The sequence below is a fragment of the Narcine bancroftii genome, chromosome 3 (genome assembly GCF_036971445.1).
Source record: "Narcine bancroftii isolate sNarBan1 chromosome 3, sNarBan1.hap1, whole genome shotgun sequence".
NCBI classification, from domain to species: domain Eukaryota; kingdom Metazoa; phylum Chordata; class Chondrichthyes; order Torpediniformes; family Narcinidae; genus Narcine; species Narcine bancroftii.
In genome coordinates this window covers 247,400,606-247,412,469 of record NC_091471.1, presented here as the reverse complement: position 1 = coordinate 247,412,469, position 11,864 = coordinate 247,400,606, and positions in this window count along the sequence as shown.

The following is an 11,864-nucleotide window of genomic DNA, read 5'->3' as shown; positions in this document are numbered from 1 at the left end:
CCTTCTTCTCCAGAACCCTCCAGGGTCCAGAGAGTAGACACTCCTCGATCGAGAAGGAGGCCCAGGCCATAGTTGAAGCGGTGCGTCGTTGGAGACATTACCTCGCTGGGAGGCGCTTTACACTGTTGACTGATCAACGCGCGGTCTCCTTCATGTTCAGCAACACCCAGCGTGGTAAGATAAAAAACGACAAAATCGCCAGATGGAGAATCGAACTCTCCACCTTTAACTTTGACATCCTGTACCAGCCTGGTAAGCTCAATGACCCGCCTGACGTGCTCTCCAGGGGGACGTGCGCCAGCGTACAGATGGACAGACTACAGAAACTCCATGAGGCGCTCGGTCATCCAGGGGTCACTAGGTTTGCCCACTTTGTGAAGGCGCGCAACTTACCCTACACAGTCGAGGAGATCCGCTCCATGACCCGAGCCTGTTCGGTGTGCGCTGAATGCAAGCCCCACTTCTTCTGTCCGGATAACTCCCATGTTATCAAGGCCACCCGCCCCTTCGAGCGTCTTAGCGTAGACTTTAAGGGGCCCCTACCGTTGACCAACCGTAATACCTACATCCTTACGGCCATCGATGAGTACTCCTGCTTCCCGTTCGCTGTGACTTCCCAGACACCACTGCCACCTCAGTGATACAGGCCCTTCACAATATTTTCGCCATCTTCGGGTACCCCAATTCCATCCACAGTGATAGGGGGTCTTCATTCATGAGCACAGAGCTGCAACAGTACCTTCTGGAGTGTGGTATCGCTTCAAGCAGGACCATGAGCTATAACCCATGCGGAAACGGCCAGGTCGAGAAGGAGAATGCCACCATATGGAGAACGGTTACACTGGCTCTCCGGTCTAAAGGTCTCCCCACCTCTCACTGGCAGGAGGTTCTCACTAGTGCCTTACACTCCATCCGCTCCCTCCTATGTACTGCAACAAATGCCACCCCCCACGAAAGGATGTTCCTTTTCCCGAGGAAATCCGAATCAGGAACCACTGTACCGGCATGGCTCACCTGGCCCCGTCCTTTTGCGACGCCACGTCCGGCACTCAAAGAACGACCCCTTGGTCGACCGAGTGACTCTACTCCACGCAAACCCACATTACGCCTACGTTGAGTTCCCAGACGGGCGGGAGGACACTGCTTCGGTGTGGGACCTAGCTCAGGACGCGGTAGACCCAGCAAACCCCCCAACCCAACCTTCCTCAACTCTTTATTCTCCAGGCCCCGTGCCGCAACAGAAGGACCAACAGCACCCAACGACCCGGGCCACCCTGCCGACAAAACGACTGGGGAATTGAGCGACGGAGCAGTCGCACCCGACGAGCCCGCTGGCGACACCACTCCAGCGACCCCAATCCCGGCACCACAGCGGTCACGCCAGATGGTCAGACCCCCTGACCGCTACAGTCCTTGACCTACCCCTTCTTTTCATTCTCTCCCTCGTTTTTGTTTTTTTTTCCCAGGGTCAGTTCTCCAAGAAGGGGTGAATGTGAAAGTACAGATCTATCACCAATGTACATAGTGTATATAGTTACTGTATCTAGACTGTGCTTACAGCGATTGGCTGAGAGCTAAGCCACACCTATTGTCTGGGCCTTAAAGGGTTGTGTCCCTAGCCAGGTCGGATCATTCCGGACTGGTCGGCCACTTGTGAAGAGCTCCTGTCTTTTGCTAATAAAAGCCTTGGTTTGGATCAACAAGTCTTTGATTCCTTCAACGAGCTCTACATCCGGCACCTATGGGGATTGATTGATGCCGGAGAAGTGAATTTTCCAGTTGCTTGAGTCTGAGTGTTGTGTGACTGGTGAACTAACGGCGCCAATTTTAAACAATTTACTTTCCACAGTTGATTTTGCTGGTTGCTTGAGGCTGCCAGGTGATTGAATTCTGTATAACAGAAGTTTTACTGTACTCTACAGGGAACAAAGAGACAGGTGAGTTTTGATGGGCCTTCCCGTGTCAGTAACATCAGAAAGCGCTTGATGGTTGGAAAAGGTGGTAGTCAATTTATTCGCTTCTTAAAATCAGCAGTGAGCTCCGTGTTGAGGTGATCTATTTTGGTCGACTTGAGTGGGTGATGAAGATTTTACCTTTCCTTGCAGTGATGCTGTGAGTTCTTTCTTAACCACCTAGAGGCAAATTTCTGTGGATCGTCATCTAAAACCTGGCACATCTGATTCTGCTTTGATTGCAGGTTGTGTGTCTGTATCCTACAGGGGGTCTTCAGCCCTTCTCAGTGGAGTGACGGGAATGAATTGTCTGGCCCTAACGGGGAATATAGTCAGGCTGGTTTTTATTCATCTTCCAATCTCCTGGAGGGCAGTGTTGGCAGCACAGAACACATTCTCTCTCAGTGCCTGCAATGACCGCATCAGCTTTTGGTTATTGATTACACTGTTGAGTGCATCTACAGGGGACACTGCCGTCGGAGGAGAGCATCGATCACCACCCAGCAAGTGCTCTGTTCGCGCTGCTGCCATCAGGCAAGAGGTCTAGGTGCCACCAGACTCGCACCACTGGGTTCAGGAGTCTCCATGTTGATGCACTCACAAAGAAGGCTCGCCAGTGGCTATACTTTGTGAGGTGTCTGAGGAGATTCAGTACGTCACTGAAGACTCTCTTAAACTTCTAGAGGTTGTAGCATAGATAAAAGCTCATGCTCAACTGGAGGGAGAACTAATGCTTTTATTAGCTTACAACACAGATAGGGTTCATGAACAGGTTTCAGAGGGTTTCTCGGCTTAGGTGGGAAACCAGGGTTATGTACGGACCCCTGGGGGAGGGGCCGGGAGACGGGATCAGTCGTTAGCACACCACCCTTCTAGTGAATCCCAGTTCATTACACAAGTGTACTGTGGAGAGCATTCTGGCTGGTTGCATCCCTGTCAGGTAGGGAGGTTCCAATGCACAGGACAGTAAAAATTTCCAGAGGGTTGTTAATTCGGCCTGCGACATCACGAGCACCAGACTTCATTCCATCAAGGATGTCTACAAGAGGTGGTGTCTTAAAAAAGCAGTCTCTATCCTCAAGGACCCCCACCACCTAGGCCGTGCCCTCTTCACTCTGCTACCATCGGGAAAAAGCTACAGGAGCCTGAAGACGAGGAAATGATTTTGTTAACTTCAAATCTGAGACTGAATCAATTTTCTGTTAACGTGATAATCGTGTGTTACGAGCCCAGAGGACCCCAAAACCCAGCAGCAATAGATGGTTACTTAAACAAAAGTTGCTTTTAATTACCTTTAAACATTAAAACAGAATAACACTTTAACTTATCACTATTGACTTAACTAACTTAACCCCCTTCTAATTCTAAGCACACGTATATGTAATGTGTGTGTAAATTCAGAAAAGTTATTTGATTCGCAGTCCAATCTCACTTCTCACTCCTCCAAGTTTACTGGCTGCAGGCAATTCTTCTACTGTGCACAGAATTTTACATTTATAAAGTTCACCAGGCTTTGGTGGTTGAAAGGTGAATGGTTACAGTTCAGGAAGATTCTTGTTGGTTTTCAGAGAGAAATTTGTTGCACATTTACTTCCATCAGCCACTTCAGTGTCTTGCCGAAGAAACTTTCCCCCTCAGGGTTCTCCAGCTGATAACCTCTTTCTTTCAGGTCACCACAGGGTTCCTTCTTGTTTCTCTTATTCCAACTGAAACAGTGGGGCTCAGTGGAGAAATGGATCAGCTCATAATTAAATGGTGGACAGACTCGATGAGCTGAATAGCCTATTTCTGATCCTATGCCTTATGGTCTTATTAAACAGCCAGTCCTCTGCTCTTGCATCAACCACAATGGCTTTGACCAGGCTGAACTAAACACTCACAACCCCATCTTCCAAATGGGGTTTTCCACAAGCTTGCCAGTTTCTCCTGCTCCAGGCCCATTTGCTGCTGCTGACTGTAGAATTGATCTCTCTCTCTCTCTCTCTCCCTCTCTCTCACAAACACAGACACAGAAAGTCTGTTTGACTCTCTCTGCTTAAAAAACCACATGACCCTCTTAGAACAGCAAGTTCCCCTCCAGACTGTCTGTGGTTCTAACAAGGTCTTTCATCAGTTACCTTTTTTGTAAACAACAACCCATTAATGAAGTCTCTTGGGCACTCTCCAAAGCTCTCGCAAAGGCTCTGAGGCCCCGACATATCTTGCATTGGGCAGAACTCCAGTATTTTAAATAAGATCTGTTTTAAAGTGTTTCTATATGACCTACACTAACAAACCTGCGACAATTTATCTCCCAAAAACATATCTATATTCTGTCACAGGGGAGATGCATTGGGGATCAAGTGTGATTGTATTGAAAGGTGAGATAAATGAAATGTAATGAAATGGCTTCTGTGTATTACTGTTGTCCTGGGCACCACTTACCTGCAAAATTTCCTACATTACAGTGATAACAATATACCAGTTTTAATCTGGAGAATGGCTCATAAAAATGGTGTGGGCGGGTGAATTAAATGTGCTGCGTTTTGCCAGAAATATCACCATCTATTGTTGGATTGTACACCTACAGCTGTATTTCTGTGTAATGAATCAGCCTGGATTCATTATGAAGCAAAATAAGCATATGCTTGGGGCACTGAGGGAAGGATTTATTTTCCAGTGCTGGTTTACCATGGTGCAGCTGAATCAGGGCCCCACAAAAAGGGAGGCCCCCACTATAAATGAAAAACAAACATATATATCTGCAGGTTATATTTAATAGAGTTGAGGGGTCTGGCCTGGAAGAAAATGGAATTTTTAATCTATTATTTCACGTTCAGCACTTATTAGGGGTTTTTATGAACAAAAGCCACGTTAGCGCCTGCTCACGTTAAGGAAAAAAAGGCAGATTTACCTCCTATGCAGAAGGTGGAAAAGGCAGATCGCGCGGTCCTTTTACGCAGAGAAGATTCCCCGAGCCGGCTGATGAACGAGAGGGGATCTTATAGAAATGTACAAAATTATGAAAGGCATAGATACAATAGAGATAGGTAAGATGTTTCCACTGGTAGGTGCGACGAGACGAGGGGGGCATAGCCTCAAGGTTCAAGATAGTAGATTTAGGATGGAGATGAGGAGGAACTGCTTTTCCCAGAAAGTGGTGACTCTATGGAATTTTCTGCCCATGGAAACGTTGGAGGCGATCTCAGCAAACATATTTAAGACAATAATGGATTGTATGTGATGTCATGTGTGTAATAAATCTGAAAATCTGATAAACTAAATTAGCAGAGCCAATGCAGAAGAGGAATTGATTAATGGCTTTCTAGATCAGTTTGAGGATACACAGAGGGAACAGGCCATTGTGTGACAAAAAAGGGTTAACAATCTGGTTGTTAAGCTAAAGGAGCCCATTTGTCTTTTAACGGTTAAATATAATTTTGGTTTGCTGTGAATTCAGATGTTAAAATTAAACTCAAGGAAACTTCCTAGGTAGTGCAGAGGGACAAGGATTTGTTATATAGTCAGGATAATGTGAACTATTTTGTAGCCGTGTAAGAATAACCCTTTTCATTGTAGTAACTGTAGTGCACCACTGTGGGGCGTGTGTATATGTATAGGCATGTGTGAACAGTTTCCTGAGATGGTGGAAGGCATCAGTAAGTAAAATCTCTTCTGTTATTTAAATCTTGCATCTCTAAGTTATTTAAGAAGCCTCCCAAGTAACTCAGAGACATAACAGGATTGAGTTGCCAGTTGTGGATTGGGGAAAAGCCATGACAGGAAATAAATAATGGCTAACATTTAGCAAAACTTTACAACAAAATCTACATCCCTCTAAGCACCTGAAATCCAAATAAAAGATGTTCAGCTGCAGTTGACAAAAGTTAAAGATAGTATTTGATTTTTTTAAACTGTTTTAAAAAGATCAGTAACCCTGGGAATTAGGAAAAATTTCAAAATTCAGCAGAGGGTTACGACATTGATCAGGAAAGTGGAATACAAGAGTAACCCAACAAGTATGGAAAATAATCCAGCAAAAACAAACTCTGGAAGCTTCTATGGATATATAAAAAGGAAACAATTTGTACATGTAGGTCCCTTAGAGATTGAGCAGGACAGTTTTAATTTTTTTATTTATCTATTTATTCATTTATATATATATTTTTAAGAGACTGGGTCTCACTGTATTGATTGAGCAGATAGCGCTGCAGCTCTATCTGTGGACACCATCAGTCTCATTGGCACAGGGCACTTTTCTGGCTGAAGCCAAGTATTCGGCCCTCTTTATACAAATTGGTGATGACCTGTAGCCATCACCATATTGATGCCTAACTGAGTGAGGGACACCCGCTCAACACAGGCCGCAGCAGTCTAGAACTCTTGATCTCAAGTGATCCGACAGCCTCAGCCTCCGAGTAGCCAGATTACGGGTGCGCGCCACCGCGCCCGGCGAGCAGGACAGTTATACGTTAAAATCCCCATTATCCAGAATTCAAGAATTGAGGAAAATAAATTAAAAAAATTAAAATAATTGTTAAAAATACGCAAGTTTAAAACTGTAAAAGTAAAATGTTCTCTGAAGTAACACACAATCCTTTGGTGAAGATGGGAGCAAATATCCCACCAGCGGGCAGCCTTGGGTTGGGCTTTGCTCGTAGCAGCTGTTTGAATAAAATGGCGTAGCCCAGGATGAAGAGCTGGTTGGTGCCGCTTGCCATTGGGATGACTCTCTTAAAGTGTCTCCTTATCCCTGCTTAGTAAGAGTCGCCCATGCCACCCCACTTCTCTCCTACTGAATGTATAAAAAATTTTTTTCTGTGATTTTTGGTCCATGGTCCTCCTCGAATGTGCCGTGGCCCCCGGGGGGAACCGTATAGTTCCTGCTTTAGGACATTCGGCTTAGTCATGGAGATGAAATATAGCCATAGAGCTTTCCCGACCATTGGATATTGACATATTGCCTACCTTGACAAAGGGTTCAGACTCAAAAACATTGGTTATATATATTATAAGGCAGCACAGTTAGCGTAACAATTAGCACCCTGACGTTACAACACCAGTGACAGGATCTTGAATCTGACACTAAGGGGTTTGTACGTTCTCCCTGGGTCTGCATGGGTTTCCTCCAGTTGCTCCAGTTTCGACCCATCCATAGGCATACAGGGGTTGTCAGTTGATTAGGGTAATTGGACAGCACAGGCCCACGAGCCAAAAGGGCCTTCTTACTATGCTGTATGCCAAAAAACATAATCTTTCCCGTCTAGAAACTCTGCAAAACCTGCTGAGTTCCTCCGGCATTTCTGCTACCTTGGAATATTGTTGTCCTCCAGTGGGCAACCTTTTAATTTGGACCTACAGCCCGGTAACAGGCCATTTCGGCCCACGAGTCCGTGTCGCCCAATCAGCCTACACCCCTGGTACATACTCGTGGGCCAAAGTGGCCTGTTACCAGGTTGTAGGTCCAAATTAAAGATTAAAAGGTTGTCCACCCCAAGTGGTAAGATGTGAATATAATCCGGGTTACAAAATCATATTGTGGATCATACCAAGCCTCTGATTGTTGCATGTGTGTGCAATTATGGCCTACTTGTAAAGCTAACATGTCTGAGTGTGAGGAAATATTTATACATATATATATAATATATAACTTATAATATGTTTTAATAAGATTCACATTTGTTGTTTTTGAAATACCATTTAAATCTTATTTTAAAAATATATATCGTAACCTATGACCCTGTCCTTCTTTGGAATGGTCACCTGAGACTTGTGGCTGTATATCCTTAATGTAGTGACAGATGAAAGTCTATTCTACATTATAGTCATTGTGGATTTGAGGATGTGGGAAAGCAGAGTAATAGCTCCAGAGTAACTGCCCTACAAGGTGATTGACCCAATGGTATAGAACATTACAGCGCAGTACATCCCATTGACGTTCTGGTGACCTCTGGAAACCTACTCTTCAATAATATATACGTATAATAGTAGATACCATGTAAAAGTCAACCCCCCACCCCCCAATTTTGGCCCAAAAATCTGGTATTTTCCATATATTGCATGTAAAAGTCTTCAGTCTTTATTCTGACACCTTCCTGTTCTTTGATTCCTTGAAGAAGGGTTCAGGCCCAAAACATCGGTAATACATCTTTACCTCCTGTGGATGCTGTGAGACCAGCTGAGCTCCCCCAGCATTGCACCTGCAAATTGGAGGAAATAGCACTTTACATTCCGTTTGGGCATCCTCCAACTGGATGGCATTAACATCGACCTTCGGTTTCCATTAGATCCCCTCACCCTCTCCTTTCCTCTCTCTCTCTCTCTCTCTCTCTCTCTCTCTCTCTTCCTTCCCTTTTCCCCAGCTCTGCTTTCACAGGGCCACAACCCTCCCCCAATCAACTCACTCCTGCCCTTCCATCTCCAATTAACACCTTTTGTCTGTGGGCCTGTGCTCCTCCCCCAGCCTTTTAATTCAGCCTTCTGCCTGATTTTTATTCGTACCTCGAAGAAGGCCTCAGGCCTGAAACTTTGGTGCATCTTTACCTCCTGTGGACGCCGCAAGACCTGCTGAGTTCCTCCAGCATTTCTGTGTTTTTTTACCCTTTCCACAGATGCTGCCCAACCTCTGTGTTCGTCAAATTTTCTGATTGTAACAGTAGCTAACGCACCAGGAGTTTTATCAACAATCAGCCGCTTTGGGTTTTGAAGTTACAGTAAAATCTGGATTGCTATAGGATTGAGTCGGTCCAGATTTTTTGGATTCTCGGGCAGTAATTTTAAAATTCACATTTGAGGAGAATAAAGAAGAGATGAAGAGGTAAAATTTGAGAGTTTATTAACGGAATATTTTTTATCTAAAATACAAAGCTCCAAAAAAAACCAAATAAATATTTATTCTCTCATCTTCACGGCTTGTCTGTCTGTGGCACTTGTGCATGCACACACAAAAGCCCGTTAAGTTTAAAGTTGGAAAGTTTTCGAGAAGTCCGGAATCTCAGGAGGTCTGCGGACTTTTACGGTATCCCAGTGGCCAAGTCTGCCCACGGCAAAGGTACGCTCAGGCCCTCTTAAAGGTCTAGGAACTTGGAATGCAACTTGGAACTGAGGTGCATCTCATTTTAAAATAACTCCAGAGCTCAATTATCCAGATTGCTTGGAGTGCTGGTGGGATCTCATATGTTTACCTCTCGCAGAAAATTAATTAGCTGCTTCCTTGATCTGGAGTGGGTTCACTTGTTCAAATATTTACAGTGCTATGCTTTAACAAAGTTCAGAACTGTTCGCTTACATAAACAATTAACGGGCTGATGGTGACCAGAATTTTAAGGCGGGTGGGTAATTTGATTGAAGCTTTCAAGATAAAGGGGAACTGGTGAAGAGAAACTATTTTGACTTGAAGGGTGGTAGGGGAGATTCGGATGGATCTCAGAGCCAGTCCGATTAATGAGTGAAGTTAAGCCACTAAAGGGTGGCACGGTGAGTGCTATTACAGCGCCAGGGAGCCCGAGTTTGAATCCGGCACTGTCTGAAAGGAATTTGCACCTTCTCCTTGTGTGTCTGCATGGGTTTTAATATCAGAAATGCTGGGGGACCCAGCCGGTCTCACAGCGTCCATAGGAGGTAAAGATGTACTCCCGATGTTTCGGGCCTGAGCCCTGCTTCAAGGAATAAACAAAGAACAGGAAGGTGCAAGAATAAAGGCCGGGGGAGGAGTCCAGATCAACAAAAGGTTTATTTGGGTATGATAAGGGATGAGAATTGATTTTGGCCCCATGAAAGAGAAAAGGGGAGAGAGAGAGAGAGAGAGAGAAAGGCAGACTGGGGAGAGTAATATATCTTGACCTCCTATGGGCGCTGCGAGACTGGCCGAGTTCCCCCTGCATCTCTGTGTGTTTTTCACTAACGTCACAGCATCTGCAGCCTTTTGTATTTCCCTGCATGGGTTTTACCCCAGGGAGTTCTGGCTTCCCCCCACCCTCCACAAACGTACGGGATTTGTAAGTTAATTGGTGTATTTGGGTGGCACGGGCTTGTGGGCCAGAATGGCCTGTTACCTGTGCTGTGCATCTTAAAAGGAAAAGGCTGGTGGATGTTGAAATTTGGAACTTTTCCAAAAGCAAATCAGTCAATGCCAGTTATTAAATATAGAATCGTGGTAAAATTGCAAGACTAGTGAACGGAATGATTGATCTGAAGCAGTAAGTTCATTTTAAATTAACCATAAATATGGAATGGTAGGCTTGAATTAATAATATTCTTTGGCTTGGCTTCGCGGACGAAGATTTATGGAGGGGGTAAAAGTCCACGTCAGCTGCAGGCTCGTTTGTGGCTGACAAGTCCGATGCGGGACAGGCAGACACGGTTGCAGCGGCTGCAGGGGAAAATTGGTTGGTTGGGGTTGGGTGTTGGGTTTTTCCTCCTTTGCCTTTTGTCAGTGAGGTGGGCTCTGCGGTCTTCTTCAAAGGAGGTTGCTGCCCGCCAAACTGTGAGGCGCCAAGATGCACGGTTTGAGGCGATATCAGCCCACTGGCGGTGGTCAATGTGGCAGGCACCAAGAGATTTCTTTAGGCAGTCCTTGTACCTTTTCTTTGGTGCACCTCTGTCATGGTGGCCAGTGGAGAGCTCGCCATATAATACGATCTTGGGAAGGCGATGGTCCTCCATTCTGGAGACGTGACCCATCCAGCGCAGCTGGATCTTCAGCAGCGTTGACTCGATGCTGTCGACCTCTGCCATCTCGAGTACTTCGACGTTAGGGATGAAAGCGCTCCAATGGATGTTGAGGATGGAGCGGAGACAACGCTGGTGGAAGCTTTCTAGGAGCCGTAGGTGATGCCGGTAGAGGACCCATGATTCGGAGCCGAACAGGAGTGTGGGTATGACAACGGCTCTGTATACGCTTATCTTTGTGAGGTTTTTCAGTTGGTTGTTTTTCCAGATTAATCATGAAGCAAAAGGATTGCCTTAAAGATACATTCAAGGAGTGAAAAATACTATTTTTTCTTCTGGCTAAACACTCCTGTGTTCAACAAGACTAAATCTATAATAATCTCCAGATCTCACCATTTTTTTGGGAATATTTTATTTAAGTTTTCCATAAAAATCTCACAAATGAATAAAGATTAATTTGAGGTGGATCTTTTTTTCCCCGTTGGCTGTAGGTTTTAAGAGGGTATATTGGATTGGGTTCTCAGAGCAGCTATGATATAGATAGATGATGGAGAAAAGCTCGAGATTGAGGGGCCTCTGTGTGGTGATACACCACTAGCCGACTGCAGGGGGCGACTCGTGTACCTGCAGGAAGAGCACCAGAGGACAAGGCAACTCCTGGCCGGCTGTCAATCAGCCGACCTGAATAGACCAAGCCCCACCCGGTCAGCTGCCAATCACCCTCCAGAATATAAGCTAGATCCGACCCCTTGAGGTCAGCCTCAGAGCCAGCACAGCTACTCTCATAGCCAGCTCTGTGGAAGTTTGTGTGGAATAAAGCCTGTTGAACAGACTTTATGTTTTGTGTTTGCTTTTCTGCTCAACAGCACATCACATATCTTTTTTAAACAAGGGGACTACATTTGCCATTTTCCAATCCTCCGGCACCTCCCCTGCAGTCCAAGATCGCTTCCCTGCCCCTACCCTCCTCTCCTTTTATTCAGGCGCTTGCTTCCTGCGCATACCTTGACGAAGAAAGGGCTCAGGCCCAAAACATTAGTTACCCTTTGCTTCCTTTAGATGTGGCAGTGACCTACTGAGTTTCTCCAGCACTTTTTGCGCGCAGCAAGAAAACCACAGGCTTTCCCGTTGAACTGCCCAAGCTAAACCAGGCATGCGTTTGGGTTCCAGCTCCTGACGCTTTCAAGATCGCTCTGTGTATAATTGACCAAAGCCGAACAATAGAAAAATGTGGCTTTTAACACGGTCTTGATACATGAAAGG